The sequence below is a fragment of the Ambystoma mexicanum genome, chromosome 8, assembly GCF_040938575.1.
Source record: "Ambystoma mexicanum isolate Mex_15411 chromosome 8, UKY_AmexF1_1, whole genome shotgun sequence".
Classification (NCBI taxonomy): Eukaryota; Metazoa; Chordata; class Amphibia; order Caudata; family Ambystomatidae; genus Ambystoma; species Ambystoma mexicanum.
Window position 1 is genome coordinate 1,031,553,234 of NC_090929.1, and position 22,579 is coordinate 1,031,575,812.

Sequence of the window (22,579 nt, forward strand, 5' to 3'; positions counted from 1 at the left end):
CTGGGGCTCCTTTCCTTCTTTGCTGCTCGCTTGGGACCCTGTGAGGCTGTGGGGACACAGCCTGGGTGCCGGAGCACCTCAGCATCCTGGATGATGGATGCCTGGGTTGGACCCAGGGCACCAGGCTGGTCTGGGGGGCCCAGACCTGCAGGGAACTGCAGGGCCGTGATCACATGGCATGGGCCTGCAGGCCAGGGCCGCAGGACCTTGATCACACTGTGTAAGCGTGCAGGCCCAGAATGAGAGACTGAGACAACAGATGTTCTATGGTTGGAGTTTGCAGCTGTGACGTTGCCGTGGGGGTGGAAGGCGGGAGTTGGGGAAAGGGAACTGACGTAGGGAGGGGAAGTGATGCGGGAGGGGGCGGGGAAAGGGGAGGTCAGTCTGATGTAAGAAATAACGAGGACGTGTGCGAAGACCTCCTGTGTCCGCGTATTATGTGCTGCGCCACGCGAACCCCAGCGCAAACCTGAAACACAACAATGGCGACGAGGAAGGCAGCTTGGGAAGTGCGGCCGCTCTCATGATGGGATACTAACGGCCCGTGCAGCACACCATCCGGCACACGCCAAAGCCTCACAGCGCCCACACGAGCGCAGGAGCGGAGTGCCCGAGGACGTGGGCCCGCTCGTGCTGTCGGCCCTAATTGGAAGAAACCCAGGCTGCGCGGCGGTGAGTGCAGGAAGAGGGGAGGAGGGGCCACCGTGAGCGACAGTGGATGCACGGAGCGGAGAGTCTCCCTTCCTGCACGTGCTGCACGTGTCTGAAGCACGAAGGCTGACACAGTACCCGGCCCGCGGCGGTGACGGAGTGAACTGCACGTGCGCCACAAGGAGTGGGGAGGCTCCCATCCTACATGTGTCTACGCTCGCAGAACGAGGAGCTCCGGAGCACAGTAAGTGCTACAGACGTACACCCACAATGCAAAATGACTCCGCTGATGGTGCTCGTGCCACTCTACTGGCGGCCATCCAATCCCCATAGCAGGCTGAGTCAGGGCATGCGAAGGAGGGAGAGGGGAGCAGAGGACTTCCACCCAGGGTCCACCCCAACTGATGGTGCTCGTGCCATAGCGGCGGCCATCAGGGAGAGCGAGCGAGTGGCAAGTAGCCAGGAAAAGTCCAAAAGTATACCTCGGGCCAAGTGATCCCCACATTGTGGAAATGACGGGCCAAGATGACGGACAGGGGCCACAAGCTCAGGGAAATGGGCCCCCAGCGCCGGCCATACAAGCACCAGACCCTGTGCCTTATCACCTGCCAGACACGCTGGCCGCACAGATGCCAGGCGCATTCGATGTCACCGACACCAGCAACATGGGTCCCAGATGGACCAAGTGGATCAGAGACTTTGATCTATACATGGGAGCCACAGGGCCAATCGCCGATGCCAGGCAAATCTGCCTACTAAAACTGGCGGTTGGGTCCGCCACACGTGATATCATTGATGAAATGCCCCCAGACTCCATAGACTCGATCCAAGACCTCAAAGATGCGCTGGCCGGGTACTTCATTCCACACACTAACGTGGATTATGAAAGACATCTATTCCACAGCACCAAACAAGTGAAAGGGGAGACAATGGATGCCTATGTAATGCGACTGCGTACTAAGCTAACACACTGTGATTTCGCCAACTACTCGAACACTGAGGCGCTGAAATCACAAATGATATCGGATGCGAATCATAGACATTCCGAAGGAAACTGCTTCAAAAGTCCCGCACGCTGGAAGAGATACTGGCGCTAGCAAGAGTCGGGAGGGCCATTGACTCCCAGGTAGAGAGCTTTGGAAACACAAATCCAGGAGAAAACCTGCACAGGCTCCAGCTGGAAAGAAAGGCCGAAGAGCTCTTCTGCTACAAATGAGGGTTTGAATACCCCCACGACAGAACACGCCCCGCAGTAGGACAACACTGTGCCTCCTGTGGCGAAGAAGGGCACTTCAAAGCAGTATGCAGACTATTCAGGGACTGGGGAAGAGACCGGCCCAAAGACACTTCATCCCGATCCAAAGCACGGAGCATGGGGCCATCAAACACCATCCCAGCCCCAAGTACCCAGAGACTGCCTACCCAGCCTAACCCAGATCCACGAGACAGGGACTCAGGGGAGGGCCGCAGAAATGAGAAAGAAAAGAAAGAAGAATATTTGTCATGCGTGCAAGACCAGAGTGCAGATCGAGACGCCACGTGCGATACCTTGTGGAACAATCCCCCACAGATTCTGACCCCAGCTCATCAGGGAGCGATCAGAAGAAAAGGGCCTACGTGTACGCCCTAGGAAACCCCACGGCAATGGCACACAGCCCCACACTCATCATCAAACTCAACGAGAGACCGACTGAGTTTCTCATAGACACGGGGGCCACGGTGAACGTGGTAAGTGAAAACATATATGCCGACCTACCTCAGAAGCCCAAGCTACACCCAGCAACCGTCGACATATATGTCTACGGGACCAAGACACCCCTAAAGTGTCTGGGACAATTCAGTGGTCTCTGTCGCTACAAAGGACACGAGATGAAAATACCGATACATGTTCTGGCCACAGAGACAGACAGCGGCTGTGTCCTAAGCTTCAAGGCTGCTGCCGACATGGGACTGATCCACATTTTATACAACATAATGGTTTACAAATACATTGACCCGGTCGAGATGGTCAACAACCTATATCCCCGGATAATCAAAGGAATCAGCAAACTAAAAAAACAGACAAATCAAGCTCCACGTAGACGACTCCATACGCCCAGTGGCCCAACCATATCGAGGAATTCCAGTCAACATCCAGAAGAAAGTTGAGGATGAGCTCCACAAACTTCTGGAACAGGGCATCATCGAACACGCCATGGGCCCCACCACTTCAGTGTCCCCAAAAGTTCCGGTACCCAAAAAGGGGTCAGAGGCCATAAGACTGTGTGTGGACATGCAGCGCCCAAATCAAGCCATCAGGCGGGAGAGACACCCAGCGCCCCACATCACGGATATGATCCATTTACTGAATGGTGCAAAGGTCTTTACAAAACTTGACCTACAGAAAGGATATCACCAGTTGGTATTAAGCCCTGAAAGCAGAAACATCACAATGTTTGTCACCCACATTGGCCTTTTCAGGTACAAAAGACTGAGCTCTGGGGTGTCCTCGGCTGCAGAAATCTTCCAGGCCAAGGTACATAATGTCATCAAACACATTCCGAACTGTCTCAACTACAGTGGCGACATACTCGTATTCGGCACTGATGTAAACAAGCATGACGAAACCCTGATGAAAGTCTGCAAAGCCCTGAACGATGCCAACCTCACCTTGAACCGAGACAAGTGTGAGTTTCGCAAAAGCACACTAAAGTTCTTCGGACATCCAGACCCCGAGAAGGTAGCAGTGCTAAATTAAACCTCGGCCCCCGCCAACGTATCAGAACTGCGTTCCTTCCTGGGCCTAGCCTGCTACTGCAATCGATACATCCAGGACTTTGCATCCGTCAGTGAGCCGCTGCGATGCCTAACACACCAAGACATGACCTTCAAATGGACTGATGACAGCCACAAGGCGTTTCAAATCATAAGAGAGAGGGTCGCGAAAGCAGAAAACATGGCTTACTATGACCCCATCAGGAAGACCGAATTAACAGTGGACGCCAGCCCTGTAGGTCCGAGAGCCATTCTTGCACAAGTAGACCCAAAGGATCCGTCCCAAACACACATCGTGGCCTATGCCAGCAGGAGTCTTTCCACCACTGAGCAGGCATACTCTCAACTAGAGAAAGAGGGCCTCGCAGTTGTGTGGGGTTGTGAGCACTTTCATTTATTTCTGTACAGAAAGCCGTTTCGAGTTATCACGGACCACTAAGCTCTACTATTCCTGTACAGAAATCCCCAGGCCAAGATGCCACCTCACATTGCCTGGTGGGGTTTGAGATTGCAAGACTATGCATTCGAAATCATACACAGGCCAGGAAAAGGAGAAAACCCAGCAGATTTTCTGTCCAGGAGACCACGGGAGGGGTGTGCACCGGAACCCTGCGTGGCTGACAGATACCTCAGGTATCTCATTCACCAGACCACCCCGGAGGGAGTAAATTCCGAGATACTAGCGAGAGAGACCGAAAATGACCTAGCCTGCCGCATCACATGCGAGGGACTCGAGTCTGGACTGTGGCGAAGGGCAAAGGAAAGAGGGAAAGCCGCAGGGGACGAGGTACAGAGGACGTGGAGCGCCTGATACAGGTGAAGGATGAGCTAGCACTATCTGAGGATCATCTGCTGCTGAAGGATTGCAAATTAGTAATACCGGCAGCCGTGAGAGCAAAAGTCATTGAGCTGGCCCATGAGAACAATCGGGCATGGTATCCACCAAGTGCATGCTTCGCCAGAAAGTGTGGTTTCTCCACATGGACACCATAGTGGAGGCGGCACTGAAAGCGTGTCTCACGTGCTGCCTCATCACCCCAAATCGTGACCCGGAACCACTGGTCATGGCTGAGCTGCCACAGGGAATATGGGATGCTGTTGCCGCTAATTTCTTCGGACCCATTGAGGGAGGGAGATACGTTTTAGCCGTGATGGATGAATACTCCCGGTACCCGGACGTTCAATTAATATCCTCGACGGCAGCTCACCACATCATCCCCGCTCTGGACCACATCTTCTCGGCCTATGGAGTGCCGAAGGTGCTCAAGATGGACAATGGACCCCCATTTTGTGGGCATCAGTTTGCCCAGTTCGCCGAATACTTGGGGTTTCACCATCGGAAGATCACCGCCCTCTGGCCCCAAGCCAACGGGATGATTGAGCGCTTCATGGCGAATCTAAAAAGAGCCCTACAGATCGCCAGGTTGACGTGACAATCATACGAACAAGTGCTCAATCAGCTCATGAGAGATTACCGGGGGACACCCGACAGCACCGCGGGGAAGACCCCGGCTGAACTAATGTTTGGACGAAATACCGACACGCGAATTCCCCAAGCCGGTGAGATCAGCCAACCTCCTGCCCTAGAACAGGAGGTGAGGGAGCGGGATAAGGCTGCGAAGGCCCGCATGAAAGAGTATGTAGAAACCCGCCATCGGGCACAAGCGCCACAGATACAGGTAGGAGATGTCGTGGCAGTCAAGCAGCCCATGACGCACAAACACACGTCGCCATTTCGAACAGAACCTCTACTTGGCACGCATAAGAAGGGCCCCATGGTAACAGCTCAAGGGGAAGGGGTCAGTTACGTGGAACTCTTCCCACTGTAAGGAAATTCCACACATGGGAACCAGGCACCTGAGTGGGTGGGTGCAAGCGCACCTGGACTATGAATCGGATGACCTCTACCAAGGGGATCAGTGGGACTCGGAAGAGTCGGATCAGGAATCTCTGAAGGAGAATGAGGGTGTTGGACAGTCCCCAGCAAGTTGTCATGCAGCGTCCGCAGAGAGCCCTGAACAGAACTCGCCGATGGATTGAGGAAATGGACTAACGGGTCCTCCAGACCGCCACCTGTTGTCAAGAGTCTGGTAACTGTTTAAAATGGGGAGGATGTCATGTTGATGTCGCCGTGTGACCGGAGGCGGAAGTTGGGGAAATGGAACTGACATAGGGAGGGGAAGTGATGCGAGAGGGGGGCGTGGAAACGGGAGTTCAGTCTGAGGTAAGAAATAAAGAGAACGTGTGTGAAGACCGCCTGTGTCCGCGTATTATGTGCTGCGCCACGCGCATCCCAGCGCGAACCTGGAACACAACACTAGCGAGAAGCAGATCAAAGTGGCAGCAGACAGATGATTTACAGGGAGGGATGAGGGAGAGTTTATAACACTGGCGAATGGTGACTGTGACAGCATACCGACAGACAGCGGAAGGTCACAACAGAGCAGCTCTGCCAATGCACCTCACCACAACTTTTTTGCACCGCCAGTTTGATACATTTTCTCTGACCCAAGGGAGCCTGCGACCACAGTAAATAACCATATCAAGAAAATACAGTCTTACATTACAATGACTGTTGCTGAAAGACCACGATAAGGGGGGAACAAAATCTACAGGGTCTAAGCTGTGTAGTGGTTCCTGTCACTCAATGTGTGACTTCACTCGAGTAATTTGTTTTACTGTTGTTTTTTGCACAATACAACATGCATCACTATGCTTTCCAAGTTAATCAGTTGACTTTTCTTATGCTGTTCTGAAGGCACGAGTCAAGCATCCACTTCCCCGGGGTTCCTTTCCTTCTTTGCTGCTCGCTTGGGACCCTGTGAGGCTGTGGGGACACAGCCTGGGTGCCGGAGTACCTCGGGTGCTGGCAGCATCCTGGCTGATGGGTGCCTGGGCTGGACCCAGGGTACCAGGCTGGTCTGGGGGGCCCAGACCTGCAGGGACCTGCAGGGCCGTGATCACACGGCATGGGCCTGCAGGCCAGGGCCACAGGACCTTGATCACACTGTGTAGGCGTGCAGGCCCAGAATGAGAGACTGAGACAACAGATGTTCTATGGTTGGAGTCTGCAGCCTTTCTGATGCACGTGCCTGCAGTTGCTCCTTTTATGGGATGTCTGTGTCAGAGGTTGGGGGTTGTAGAAAAGGGACTGGGGCATAGAAAAAGGGGCTGGGGATGAGAAAAAGGGCTGGTGGTGAGAAAAGGGACTGGGGCAAAAAAGGGGCTGGGGCAAGGAACGTGGCTTTGGTGGGAAAAGGGGTCTGGTGGTGCTTCAGAGTGGGGATTTGCTCCAATATTTGTTGGAAGGCAGCAGGGAGGAGAAAGCGGCTGGCACCACTTGAGGTGATGTGGGGGAATTGTGGATGATGGCTCGGATAAGGGGGGGCAAATGGGTTGGTGGCACTCGGGGCGAGGTGTAGGGATTGTTGATGGTGGCACGAGTAAGGAAGGAGAATGAAGGCTGGTGGCACTGGTGGGGCCAGGGCCAAGGGAGTGGAAACCAGCAAGCACTTCCTTGCTTCAAAGTCGCTGCTCCTCTCCCACAAAACTAAATACCTATGCTCCCAGTCCCGCTCGAGCCAATCAATGAGTGGAGCAGTGGCGGGACAGGAAGTCAGGCAACAGCGCTCCTGTTGAAGGCCTTCACGTCTGGGAAACACGTTTTGTTTATAACTTTGTGTGGTGACAGATGTCAAACGCAGCAGATGAGGCTTGTGGCTGGCCCTTGCTTTGGGCAGGCATTGACCCGAAAGGAGGGTCATGACAGGGCCCTGTTTTATTTCTGGGCCAGCCCAAATCTCAGCAGGCTCGCCCAGCTCTAGTCCCTGATTCTTAAAGCAGCCTGCGAAAAAGCACCACTCCAAATGTCAGACAGAGGAACTCAGGCTATGCTGACCCTGAGGATCACACAGAGTATATGCCTGAATGCCAGGAGGTAAAGCAGTCGCACAGGCTATCAGCTCCAAGTTTGCCTCCTTCCTCATCATTCAAAAGTCCTTGAATGAATGGTCTTTGACCGGATCACTAAATACATTGAGGATAATGGCCTTAGAGATCTGCTTCAATCTTTCATAGTAAAGACTCCACTGAGACAGAAATCATTCATGTCTCCAACTTTCTCTCAAATGCTCACCACTCCAAACTCTCCTCCCTCCTTCTCACTCTTCAAGACCCTGGGTTTTCGCAAATCTGCTCTTGTCTGGATCGCCTTCTACCTCAAAGGCTGATCATTTAAAATCTCTTGGAACTTGCAAACCTCAGACCCCACCCCTCTCCATCGCCCAAGAATCAGTCATTGGGCATTTTCTCTTCACCCTCTATGCCTCTTCTCTAGGAAGATTTATCTCATCCTTTGGCTTCCACTATCTCCTTTTTGCTGATGACACTCAAATATTTGCCATTTCCCTCCTTCAACCCCAGCCATCTTGGAATAAATTCCCTCCATTGCCTCATGTTTCATTGTTCAAAAGCAGAAGTCATCTTTCTCCCGGCTTCCAATGTCAACCAATATCAACCCTCACCACCCCACTCCTAGCACCTTCTCGCCGACCTTTTTTGCACCCTCACCCAAGGTTCACAATTTTTGGGTCCTCGTTGATAGTGACCTGGCATTTGTGATCTTATTGGATGATACACAGCCCTTGCAGGACAAGGCTGCAGTGTTGTGCAACGCAGGACCGTAGGAGGCACTGCACGTCGATACTTAGCACGTTGCTCTATGTCCACGCTTCCAAATGTTTAAGAGCTGAGGATCGGACCCTCTGTGGCAAAGCCCTCGCAGGACAAGGCTGCAGTGTTATGTGACGCAGGACCGCAAGAGACACTGCCCATCAATACGTAGCACGTTGCGCTACGTCCACACTTCCGAACAATTAAGAGCTGAGGATCAGACCCTCTGCGGCAAAGCCCTCGCAGGACAAGGCCGCAGTGTTGTGTGACACAGGACCGCAGGAGATGCTTCCCGTTGATACATAGTATGTTGTGCTACATCCATGCTCCTGAATCTTTAAGAGCTGAGGATCAGACCCTCTGCAGCAAAGCCATTGCAGGACAAGGCTGCAGTGCTGTGTTGAACAGGTGTTTGGTGACAAAGGGGTCGGAACGGAGTGCAAGCATGCAGTGCAGCTGTCGTCCAGCAACGACCACAAGGTAAGACAAGTGTGGGTGGGGGGTGCAGCCATTACTGCATCCTACTACACTGCCCTACCTCGTGCTTACTTCCATTTCAATGCAAATCTCACCTTGCACTGTCTCTGCGCATCCATTAGGCTGCCCCTCTCTCGGGTAGCCATACCTTGTTTTCGGTTTCTCTGCAACTGTTTCTCTGCATTTCTCTTGCATCTTCTGCTTTTTTCCCTCTAGTTGAATGTTTTTGCCTCCATCACTGTTTCTCTGCATTCTCCTGAATTTTTCTGCATTTTTTCCTGCTAGGTGAATGTATTGCCTCTATCACTGTTCCTTAATTTCTCCTGCATTCTCTGCATTTCTCCTCTAGGCAAGTGTTCCTGGGTGTGCTTGCACATGGCTTGCTGTGTCAACTAGTCCTTTCTCCGCTTCTCTAGCTTCCCTCTTACACTGTGATCATTACTGTTGCCCTCCAGGCCTTTTCTTCTCTAGGTTGAGCTGAGCCTGGTCGGCTCCCGCCGTTGTCTCCACTCACTGCCTGTTGCTGCCCTTGTCTCCTGTCTCTGCCTGCGCTCTGTTTTGCCTGTTGTTCCCTCTGTTTGCCCCCCTTTTTGTTCCATATCCCCTCTTGTGCACCCTGTGTGGCATAGCTCTGCAATGTTTCCTTCTTTTCTCCTCTTCGTGCCTGCCCTTTCTCTTTCCTCTATCACAGCCACTATGGGGCTCTCAATTTCCCCTGTCTTCTCTAACTGCTTTTCTATCTCTTATCCTGCTCTTCTTACTAAGTTTGGAAGGAAGAAGCTCAGGAAGGACACTGTGGTCTCCAATCCAGACCTTCCCATCGCTGACACCTGTGTCAGTGACTGTTCTAGACAAACGCTCACCGTCATCCTCTTTGCCGTTCCGTCTCCTAACCTATGGACCATTCTAATGGTCGCACTTCTCTCTCCTTCCTCCTCTTCTCCCGTTAATGGTGGCACCCTGTGGGAGGTCCTCTTGGCCTCTTTCCAGTCCTCCAGAGTCATCAATAATTTCTATCTAAACTGCACTGTCATGGCCCATGGCCCTCAGGCAAATCTCCTACTATTTGATAGGTGTCTCCCTTGCCTCATCAACTTCCTTCCTTGCATTTTCGGAACTCCTTCTTTGTCTTGTCTATTTTATGAGCACACAATTATATTTCCTTTGCATTAAAGATGCAGTGAACAAGTGTCATGACTCCGCTATCCAGGTGGTCGTGGTGGTGGAGGAGTCGGCGGCGATATGTGAGTGTCCGTTGCATCCATTCAGGGGCTTATGTTGCACAAGATCTTCCCAAGATGGCAGAACCTTACGGACCTGTACCGAACCAGCCTCCTACACTGTCTACTGCGGAGGAGCCTCCGCCCCCGAACGGTCAGGTGACCGTATTTCAGGCAGGAACGCAATCCCAGCATTGCGTTGCTACTTCGTATACAGACGCTCTGTAAGTTCGCAACTAAGAACCTCTTTGTGCAGCCTCCTAGCTCTATGTGCTTTCTTTTCTGCCTACTACCTATACCTTGTATCGTTTCAGAAATCTTACCTGCAAACACTTCTACCATCCCCGCTCTTCGTGTGAATCCGTTACCGCGTTCAGCCGCTGTTTCTTCCTCTCGGCGAATCAACGCGGTCCAAGACAGTACTCTGCCCCGCAACGGTAGGAAACACTCCGGGGGCTTCGCGGCTATAACCTGCTTCCTACTCAACCCTCTTTCATTCTGCCCTTAGACTTCACCTCCTTCCTCCCGTGGTTTCCATCCCCCAGTTCCACCCTCGGAGCTACGGAACGAAATCGTGATCTCCTCTGGGTTCCTATTCAGGTACACTACGTTCTCTCTAGAAACCTCCAACCTGCTGCTTACTCCATCTTTCCCATTTCTAACCTGTTTCTTTTACGTACATTAGACTCCAGCCTTCACGCCTGTCGTCCGCATTACCACACTCAACCCAGTAAACCTTCAGGACTCCACGTTTCAAGGAAGACGCTCCACCAGTCTCCTGAAGAGCAGCAACAGGGTTTTCTACCCCAGAGGGTTTCCCTGGGATTCCTGCAGTGCCCAGTTCCTCCCCTTTGGTAGGCTGGGAACGGTAGGGACCTCGAGGGGATTCTCACAATCTTCTTGTACGCCTCTGCTGACCAGGTTAGTGATTCTGTGACAAAGTTCCTCATTGTGGTATTGGAAGACTCTCAGAGATTTGACAGATAGCGACGCCCAAAATTATAGCTAAGAAGGGGTACTACCGGTTTAGAGCTTTGTCACAGAAACAATGGAACAGCAGATGCAACAAATGATGTCTGCCATGCAATCTTTATCGCATGAAATGCAGAGTCTAAAACAAGAGAACGCTCACCTTAGACAACAAGTAGGGAAGGCTAATACAGAACTACCCCCTCCTCAATCCCTACGGGGAAGTATGATGGTTCTCCCCATAAATTAAAGGAGTTCTTAGACTGTTGCACTGTTCAGTTCACCTTTAAAGCTAGATACTTTCCAACTGATAAAGACAAGGTGGGATTTCTGATTTCCCACCTCACCGGAGCCGCTTTAGCATGGGCTACACCACTAGTTAGCTCAGGAAATGCTATTCTGGACTCTTATCCTGCATTTGTCAACGCTCTTAAGTCCATGTTTAGTAGGCAAGAGATTTAAATTTCCTCTCAAGAACAATTACTCGATTTACGTCAAGGCTCCCAAGACTTACTACAATATGTGACTAAGTTTAAGCAACTTTCCGCCAAAGCCGACTGGTCAGATAGTGCATTGGTGACTTTGTTCCGTAGAGGACTTACAGAGGAATTGAAGGATGAGTTGTCAAAAGTACCTAGACCACCTAATTTAGCCGATATGATCACAGTGGCATTACAGATCGACTACCGAATTCAGGAAAGGCAGTCTGAACGTAGGAGGAGTCGGAATACCAGAAATCTTAAATCAAGAATGGAAGGAACCAGTGTTTGTTCTAAAGGGGAATCCTCCGAAGATGAACCCATGCAAATAGGGGTCACTAGAGGACCTCTATCACCTGAGGAACGAGAACGGAGACGTTCTGAAGGTCTGTGCATGTACTGCGGATCGTCCAGTCATGTAGTCAAGGACTGCCCAAAAACTCCACCCCGAAGATGGGTGAACAAGAAGTCGGGAAACTCCCGCACCCAGTCATAAGGGGAACCTCGGCTCGGGTGGTACAGGATGGTTCCCAGAACTTACCTCTACTTCAAAATACCTGTCCCTCTAGTACCTCTATGGTCATTGTTCTGGTAAAACTCTATCGGGAAGATCAAGGGGTTTGTGAGGCACCCGCCTTGGTGGATAGTGGGGCAGCGGGATGTTTCCTTGATGATCAATGGGCCAAAGACATGGGGATTAGACGATTCGCCAAGACCTTAGCTGTTCCCATCCAAGGGGTCGATGGCAATCCTCTCAGCTCCGGACCTATAAGGGAGCAAACATATCCACTACTATGCCAGATCTCCACTCATCAAGAAAGACTGAGCTTTGAATTAATCAAGGCGGCTCATTTCCCTATTATTTTAGGATTGCCGTGGTTACGGACTCATAACCCATACATAAATTGGACGGCTGGAACCCTTTTCATGGGCTCGGAATATTGCATCTCTCACTGTTTTCCACAGAGTTCAAACCCAGTTCCAGTCACTTCCCAGGAGTCTGAAACCGAGCCGCTCACAACGGTTGGCAGTCTTTGCCACATCCCAGAATGCCATATGATGTTTCTCCCAGTTTTTGACCACCCACAGTTCTCATCTCTTCCACCCCATCGTAGAGATGATTGCCATATTGAACTTACACCGGACCATCCCATTCCATTTGGTCGAATGTATATGCTTTCCCAAAAAGAAAAGAAGGTTCTGAAAGAATATCTACAAACCAACTTAGAGAACGGTCTTATAACCGAATCCAAATCACCGGCAGGGGCATCATTATTTTTCATCCCCAAAAAAGACTCGGACGAGTTACGCCCGTGTATTGACTACCGAGCATTGAACAAGATCACTATTCCGGATAAATATCCAATGCCACTTATACCAGATATTTTAGAAGCAGTAAGAGGAGCTAAAATATACACTAAGTTGGATCTTCGAGGGGCATACCATCTCATTCGAATTGCCCCGGGAGACGAGTGGAAGACTGCATTCCGAACACACTTCGGACATTACGAGTATCACATAATGCCCTTTGGCCTTTCAAACGCCCCCGCAGTCTTCCAGCGGTTTATGGACCATCTGTTTGCTGACCTACTATTACATTCTGTAGTTATCTATTTGGACGACATTTTGATTTTTTCATCCGATAAGGATCAACATATACGTCATGTCAATCTTGTTTTGGAGAGATTACAAGCTAACCAGTTGTTTTGTAAGGCGGACAAATGTATTTTCCATCAGCCTCAAGTGACATATTGAGGGTTTGTTCTCTCCGCCAATGGAATCTCTATGGATCCTCAGAAAGTGACCGCAGTGATAAATTGGCCTACTCCGAGTAATGTTAAGGAAATCCAGAGGTTTTTGGGTTTTGCAAACTTTTACAGAAAGTTCATCCCCTGCTTTTCTGAGATCGTTCTTCCCTTTACCAGACTTCTATGAAAGAATGTTCCCTTCATCTGGAACTCACAGGCCCAAGAAGCCTTTGAATTATTAAAAAAGCTTTTTACCACTGCACCCATACTGCTAACTCCGGATCAATCAAAGAGATTCATTTTGGAAACCGATGCCTCACATCATGCAATGGGATCTGTACTCCTTCAGGAGGACTCGGAGGGCACCGAAAGACCTGTAGCATTCCTCTCCAAGACCTTTGGGCCCTCAGAACTTAATTACTCAGTACTAGAGAAGCAACTTTTGGCCATCAAGCGCTCCTTCGAAGAGTGGAGACATCAGATACTGGGTTCCTCCCATCCTATTGAGGTGCGCACAGACCATCAAAACTTGAAAGTATTACAATATGCCCAAACAGTTAATAGCCACCAAGCACGGTGGGCTTACTTCTTTTCTCCTTACCAAATCCTTTTTACATTTTTACCCGGAAACCAAAATCTCCGGGCAGATGCCTTATCTCGAAGAGATTCCCCTAAGGTTCGATTCCAGGCAGACCGGATATTTCCAAAGGCAGTTTTTGTGCAAGTGGTGACCGACTTCCTACAAGAGATCCGTCAATCTACTATTGAAAACCAAGAGTTTTGTCAAAGCTTGAAACATATACATTATCTAACTCTGGATCAGGGTCTGTGCTTCAAGGAGGAAAGAGTCCTGGTTCCTTCAGTAGATCTTCAAAAGTAGGTACTTTTTATGTGTCATGATTCGAAGGCAGCTGGGCATCGAGGAATCAGAAAAACACTGGACCTCGTCCAAAGGCAATTCTGGTGGCCTTCGGTGTCCATAGATGTGCGGGATTACGTAACCGCTTGCACTACTTGTTTGCAATCTAAACCATCTCATCAAGTTCCTATGGGCCTTCTTTCACTTATGACTGTACCTACCAAACCTTGGCAAATCATATCAACTGATTTCATAGTTGAACTACCTGCTTCTGAAAATAATACAGCTATCATGGTAACGATTGATTACTTCACTAAGCTAGCCCATTTTTCAGCTCTTCCTGGGATCCCTTCGGCTTCTCAGATGGCCCGTATTTTCATTTCTGAAATCTTCTCTCGTCACGGACTCCCGGAAAGAATTGTTTCGGACAGGGGAACACAATATGTTTCACAATTTTGGAAGAAGATGTGCTCCATTCTTCAGATCCAAAGATGCTTAAGCTCCGGATATCATCCCCAAACAAATGGGCAGACTGAGTGCCTAAACCAAACCCTGGAAGGTTATTTGCGATGTTTCGTAACTGCTGCGCAAGATGATTGGGTGGAGTTATTACCCTTAGCGGAATTTGCGTATAATAATTCCATTCATACCGCCCTGAACTCAAGCCCTTTCTAATGTTCCAATGGGTTTCATCCGTCATTTCTGCCTATTGCCTCCCCTTCATCATCACGATTTCCAGGGGTGGATGCTTTGATTGAGGGCATACATCGAAGTCAGAAACTGGCACGGACAGCCTTATTGGAGGCCCAGGAAAGAGTCAAACGCTATGCAGACCGTAGACGAAGAGCTGCACCTCTACTGACAATAGGTGATCGTGTATGGTTATCATCTAAATTTCTACCCCGGCACCTGGTGCCTTCTAAACTATCCCCAAAGTATTTTGGCCCTTTCCTGGTCACCCATCTGGTGGGTGAGGCTGCTGTGCGCCTTCACTTACCTCCCTCGTGGTCCCGTATCCATCCAGTCTTTCATATTTCCCAGATTAAGCAACATATCTCAGACCGGTTCTCAAAGTCTGCCATTCCACGTCCTCCATCGGTGGACACGTCTACTGGACCTGAATTCGAAGTTTCTGGGATCTGTGATTCACGTTACTACAGAGGGAAATTGCAATTCTTGGTGGACTGGAAAGGTTACTCCCCGGCTGACAGGTCTTGGGAACCGGCCTCTGGGGTACATGCCCCCCGATTGATCCGCCGCTTTTATCGACTCCACCCGGGCAAACCGGGTTGTCCGCCTTTGAAGGGGGGGCATACTGTCATGACTCCGCTATCCAGGTGGTCGTGGTGGCGGAGGAATCGGCGGCGATATGTGAGTGTCCGTTGCATCCATTCAGGGGCTTATGTTGCACAAGATCCTCCCAAGATGGCGGAACCTTACAGACCTGTACCGAACCAGCCTCCTACAGTGTCTACTGCGGAGGAGCCTCCGCCCCTGAACGGTCAGGTGACCGTATTTCAGGCAGGAACGCAATCCCAGCATTGCGTCGCTACTTCGTATACAGATTCTCTGTAAGTTCGCAACTAAGAACCTCTTCGTGCAGCCTCCTAGCTCTATGTGCTTTCTTTTCTGCCTACTACCTATACCTTGTATCGTTTCAGAAATCTTACCTGCAAACACTTCTACCATCCCCGCTCCTCGTGTGAATCCATTACCGCGTTCAGTGGTCAGCCGCTGTTTCTTCCTCTCGGCGAATCAACGCGGTCCAAGACAGTACTCTGCCCCGCAACGGTAGGAAACACTCAGGGGGCTTCGCGGCTATAACCTGCTTCCTACTCAACCCTCTTTCATTCTGCCCTTAGACTTCACCTCCTTCCTCCAGTGGTTTCCATCCTCCAGTTCCACCCTCGGAGCTACGGAACTAAATCGTGATCTCCTCTGGGTTCCTATTCAGGTACTCTACGTTCTCTCTAGAAACCTCCAACCTGCTGCTTACTCCATCTTCCCATTTCTAACATGTTTCTTTTACATACATTAGACTCCAGCCTTCGCGCCTGTCGTCCGCATTACCAGACTCAACCCAGTAAACCTTCAGGACTCCACGTTTCGAGGAAGACGCTCCACCAGTCTTCTGAAGAGCAGCAACAGCGTTTTCTACCCCACAGAGTTTCCCTGGGATTCCTGCAGTGCCCAGTTCCTCCCCTTTGGTAGGCTGGGAACGGTAGGGACCTCGAGGGGATTCTCACAATCTTCTTGTATGCCTCTGCTGACCAGGTTAGTGATTCTGTGACAAAGTTCCTCATTGTGGTATTGGAAGACTCTCAGAGATTTGACAACAAGGCGTATGAATACGTATAAATAAACAAAAGGTGCAGCACAGGATACTTATCTTAGGAGCACAGTTTCCCATATAATGCCCAATGTCCATAAACACTGGGCCGAGGAAGAGGGCGACTGAGAGTAAAGAGGCTAACCCTTACACATCTCACATTGGACATATAATGCACCAGTTACCAGCACAAGATGTAGCTTCTTGATTTCATTATATGTCCAATGTGAGATGTGTTTAGTCCAGACAACAAAACCCGTCCCAATAATATGCGTGGCTAGCGCAGGGATCTTTTTCGATAAATTGTGGCTCATGAGTCAGATGTTGATTTTGCCTTGTCTCAGGTTGGCTTGGAAGGAAATTTACAAATCCAAAAGCTGTAATACTCTGCCTGGAATATTTTCTAGCTCATTTTACTCATCGTTGTTTCAGTTGTTTCCCATGTGTTTCATAGTCTTCTAATCGGGTGCAGTTTCTCTGGACTCTTAAAAATTGGCCTATTGGAAGGTTCACTTTTAGGCTGGCAGGATGAAAACTTTTGTACTCTAACAGAGTGTTTTGTCTGTTTTTTTCCTGAAGAGGTTAGTAATTAAAGTGCCATCATCTTGTGTCCTGATTTCTAGATCTAAAAAAGGGATCATCTTAGTATTATAGGCCATCGTGAAACTGATGTTACAATTGCATTGATTTAGCCATTGATGGAATTCTTCCAGAAGGGTGATCAAGCCTCTCCATACCATAAAGCAATCATCTATATATCTGTGCCAAGCTTTGATATTTGATGTATATGGATTATTGCTATGGTAAATTGAGATTTTTTCCACAATCCATATATAGGTTGGCTATATCCGGTGCAAATGTTGCACCCATGCTTCTTCCATGTCTTAAATTGTAGAATATCTCTTCATACAGAAAATAATTTTCCAAAAGTGCAAGCCTTGCGCATTCTAAAATGAAAGCGGTAGGCACAGTTTTGTTGTTAATGTTCCGTTGGTTAAGGTATTGTTCTAAGACTTGGAGGCATTCTACTTGCGGGATGCTAGTATATAAGGCCACTACGTCCAAAGTGACCAAGATATCGCCATTTTCAATCTGGATGTTGTCTAGAGTGTTAATCATGCTGGTGGTATCCTTGATGTAAGATTTCATTTTTAACACCCACGGTCTCAGAAACCAATCTACGTATATGGACATAGGTTCCAGAATAGAGTCTATTGCGGACACAATGGGTCTCCCTGGCGGTTTTTCACTGTTCTTGTGTACCTTCGGCAACAAATAGAAGGCTGGAATAGTGGGGTTAGAATTTGTGAGGAACATCTTTTCGTCATGGTCTATCCACCCTTCTTCTTGGACATGTGACATCAAACTTGATATTTCTTCTTTTAGTCTCGGTGTAGGATCTCCTTGTAGTTGTCTATAGAATTTCTGGTTTGAAAGTTGGGACTTTGCTTCTTCATTATAGGCTTCTTTGTTCCATAGGACGATACCACCTCCCTTGTCTGCGGGTTAAATCACAAACAAGGTTTGTTTGCAGGTCTTTTAATGCTTGCCTTTCGGATGGGCATAGGTTGTCTTTTAAGAAATTCTTTTTAGATATTAATTTCTTAGTTTCTTCGATGATTTTATTTTGGAAGGCCACAATGGCTGGACTTATCATGGTTGTGGGGGGCAAAAGGTGGATTTGGGTTTTAGGCCAGTGGTACTCTTTTCTTTGTCTTTATCGCTGATGGCGGGATTTCTGACGGATGGTTCTAAAATATTTTTGCAATTCAATTTGAGTTTTAAAATTGTCTGCTTTCTTGACGGGGACAAAACTTAGACCTCGACTTAGTACTTGCTTTTCTCCCTCAGTCAGTACGTGTGTGGAGAGATTAAAGATGGGTATTACCAGTTCTGGACAGGGCCATTCCAATTGCGTGTTCGCATTTGTGGGGGGCCTTGGGTTCTGTTGCGGCCTCCTCTGCCCCTCCCTTGAAAAAACTGTTGCTTTTGGTTTTTTTCCCCCTCGTGACGTATTTGCGTTGGTACTATTATCAGAGTCACTGCCTGTGGTGCTATTGGTGGTATTGGAGAAGGTCACATATTGTTTTCTTTGGTATCCATTTCTTGATCTCTGTGGACCTGTTTTGTTAACATTGTCATAAAAAGTGTCGACAAGGTGAGACACATATATCCTACCAATGGCACCCTATTTTTCCCACTCAAATGCTGCTATTCTGTCAAAGTCTGGATATATGTGTCTCACTCAGGATGCTCCACACCTCAAATAGTAACTTATCTTGAGTTTCTCGCTTGTTTTTTTCATATTTTGTGTGTGACTTTTTGCTTCAGGGCTTTCAACATCCTCCCCTCACCCCGAAGATCTCTCTTGAAAGGAAGGGGAGTTGCTTTTTCCTTATTCCAGATTGAATGGCGTTTTACCAATCTGTAAACTGTGATACTACTGTACATGGAATGGTAAAAGGCTTTGTCGTTTTCTGGCTCGTCATGAATAGTATTTTACTAATCCTCTGCTTGCAGACTGGGCCAGAATACACATATGTGAGCGGGCAAAATAGGCGGCTGTTGTTATCATCGATGCAGTAGTAGTAATAACATTTATTAAGTGCAAGCAAATAACCAGTAACAACCAGTCACAAAACAATATTCAACATAAATACAACAATTACATAAATACAAACATTAACAACTAATAAAAGGAGAAAATAATTAATACAAATTCAAGGATACACTATTCATCTCACATGGGATGCTTTGCGCTTAAAATAGTAAATTACCCACAGTTCCACTCTAGTTTTTACAGTCCCAAAGTTCTCCTATCCCAATACTGTTTTATTTAAAGTTCTCCTTTCCTACTTTGTCAGTCCTCCTGTTCTGACTTTTTGATACGGTCCTCCTCTGAACCACTGACATCCAGAAAGATTTGTCGATCGTCAGCACCGGAAAGAAATGTAAGTAATCTTCCACTGGGCAAGTCCATTAATATGTTTAACATAATAGGGGTAACAGGGGCCCGTAAGGGACACTCGTCTCGGGAGGATAGCTCAGGGGCAACGTGCTCACCTTAGAAGCAAGAAGACACGGAGCACCACAGGTTCGATCCCCGGGTCATCGCTTAGAAACCTCTGGGTATTAAGCACGATATAAATAACCTATCATATCATATCATATGATCCACACTAACAGATTATAATTGGAATGAGCAGAGGTTCACCTGCTGCTCCATCTCAGTCAAAAAGGCCAAAAGCGACCCCAGGATTACTCACAGACCAAGGCAACCTTGGCTAACTGTCTCATCAGGAGAAGGTGGTTCATGGTAAAAAAAAGTTGGTGGCGAGACATAGGGCCTCATTACGAGTATGGAGGCAGCCACGGAGCTTTTAGCTCCGTGGCTGCCTCCATACTGGGTTCCTGCAATGGGGACTTACCGGGTTACTCCGACATAGGAGGAACCGGTAAATCCTCCTTGCAGGAACCCATCCCCATTCCCATTTGAGCTCCCATAGGGCTCAATGGGAATGGGGAGGGAGGTAACAACGGGCACATTACGAGTGTCCCGTTGTTGCCTCCCTCTTCCCATCGTGGGACCCGGAAAAGACGTCTGGTTTAACCAGACGTCTGATCCGTGTCCCGCGATGGGAAGCTCGTAATCGGCGCTCCCATAGGGAGCGCCAGCCTTATAATGAGGCCCATAATCTATAAGACTGGATAAGGCTTCTTCATCTGTGAATGCCAGTATACCATCAAGCATGGTCACCAAATCAGAATCTGTCTTGTACCTTGGGTGAAACCCGACTGACAAGGACCTAGCACCTAACATTCCACTACAAATTTCAGCTGGTGAACCACCAAGTTCTCAAGAATGTTTGATGGCCATGGTAGCCTTAGGATTGAGCTATTAGTACTTGAACTACTCAAATTCAGTAATAGGTTTCTTAAAAGTTGGCGACAGGGAGTACATCAGCCGTTGGGGCAGCAGCCTTGAAGCCAATGAGAGGTTGATCATATAAGGGATAGATGGAGCATTGACCTCTGCAAATTATTTGGGGGAGAATTCACCCCACAACAGGAGGATATAGCTTTCCAGGTACTCATTTAGTGTTTCATAGGCCCTTATGAAGTCCAAGCTCTTTCCTCCTTAGTCTTGGCCTTCCGCAACACACTGGTATAACTGACATATAGGCTGAGAACGAGGTCAGAAACATCTGTGGTTCTATTTGCTTTCATGTCATTTATTCGGATCTATGTGATCACTGCACGTCCGAAAAACAGCTTTCGGAAATCCTGAATGCAAAAATGCAGGTGCACAGTGACCACATATATATCTGTAACCACAAAAGTAATGGGCGGAAGGTTTTTAATGAATCTGAACAACTGGCATTGCTCTGGGCAACCCACCACACCAATGTTTTTCAGCCCGTCTTCGCTTTTGCAAAAAGGGTCCGGCCATATGCAAATCAGTCAGGTACTGCCACCAATGGTAGCAGCCCAGCCCGAACTGTTAGGCCAGGTCCCCTCTGCACGGAAACACAAGCAGCCCCAGATATGTTTCGGCCTTGTTGTGCCTCTTCAGTGAGATGCAGCTTGGTTCCCTATGGTGCAGCGAGCAAGGAACCCACGTCTGGGCATACCCTCTCTCACATAGTGAGACAAACTGTAACCACAAAAGTGATGGTTGGAAGGTTTTGAATGAATCTGAACCACTGGCACTACTCTGGGCAACCCTCCACACCAATGTTTTTAGCACGTCTGTGCCATTGCAAAAGGGGTCCAGCCATATGCAAATCAGTCAGGTACTGCCACCTCTCATAACCAGGCCTAATGTCCAGCAGAAGGACTCCCAGGACGCCCCCTTTTTTTGCCTACGTAAGTAACTTTGGGTCTCACCCTAAGTTACTAGGGGAATCCAGACATGGACCCCTTGCTCACTATTCCTAGAGAAGTTCAGCTCCACCTTACTGATGAGGTCCAACCAGACCGAAACACGTGTCTGGGGTTGTTGTTTGTACTCTTGTTCAGAGGAGAATTGCTTAGCATTTTGGTGCTGGTCTGCTCTAGTGCAGGACAAAGACTGATATGTTTTAGATGTTTCTCCCCTGTGAAAGATAGTGAGCTAAATACTCTGGTAAGAGTCTCGTAACCACGACTAATGACCGGCAGAGGGACTCCCAGGACCCCTCTTGTTTTTTGCATACCTAAGTAATTTTAGGTCTCACTGTAAGTTACTAGGGGAATCCAGACGTGGACCCCTTGCTCACTATTCTTACAGAGGCACAGCACCACCCTACTGATGAGGTCCAACCAGACCGAAACACCTGTCTGGGGTTGCCGTTGGTACTCTTGTTCAGAGGAGAATTGCTTAGCATGTCATTGCTGGACTGCCGTAGGGCAGGACAAAGACTGATATTTTTTAGATATTTCTCCTCTGTGAAAGATAGTGAGCTAAAGACTCCGTGTAAGTATCTCGTAACCGGGACTAATGTCCGGCAGAGGGACTCCCAGTACCCCCCTTGTTTTCTGCACATATATATCTGTGCCATTGTACAATGGCACAATTCCGGCCTTGCAAGCGCGGTAGATTCCCCCGCAACCGCTGAACCTGTTATACCACACAAGGGGGGCGGGGGACACCCCCGTAACGCCCAATCCCCTTGTGCGATATATACAGGGTTTCAGCATTTTGCCTAATGCAAATGCGCTTACACACAGGGCTTTCCTTCTCTTTATTTTGGTGTGATACCAGTTATTCTACATTTGTGCTTCAAAGCATTGGCTCCTATGTCATTCAAAGAATCTAAAACATTTTTAATGCTATTGATCAGGTTTACACGTTTAAATCTATACTTATATGCGTAACCCGGCCCTCTTCCTCCATAGGTCCCCTGTCAGAGGGTCTGTTGTTTGAGGTCACTTTACCCAACGCAAGGAAGGCAGGTTTAGAAACGTTGCTCTTACTTTTGTATCATAACTCGTTTTAGTGTGGTGGAGTGCCTGAACGCTGAAGCAATTTAAGATTGTGCCATAGGGCCGGCCGTTGTCTATGCGGGTGTGGTGTTGTTCAGGCAGACCGGAAATTGTTTTAGGCCAGTCCTGAAGGCTCATTCTAGACCCTTTTTAGCACAGACTCCGAGTAGTGAGGACAATTTGAAGACAGAGGGACGGTATATAGATAGTGGCTAGGAATCAATAAGAGCTAAGCCAAAAATATTTTCTGAGATAAGCTTGAGTGTGATTGGAACGGCTGTAGGTAGTTTGGCTGGGGATTTTAAGGGATATTGCTGTATTTAAAGTGCATCTCAATATTCCGGCGAGGGGGCGCGGTTTTATGTGCGCTCATCTCTCTCATGCCATTTCCTGTGTGCGTTACTGATACTGATTTCCCAGGCACTTTGGAATGGTGGCCTGGAATAGACTTTTGTTAG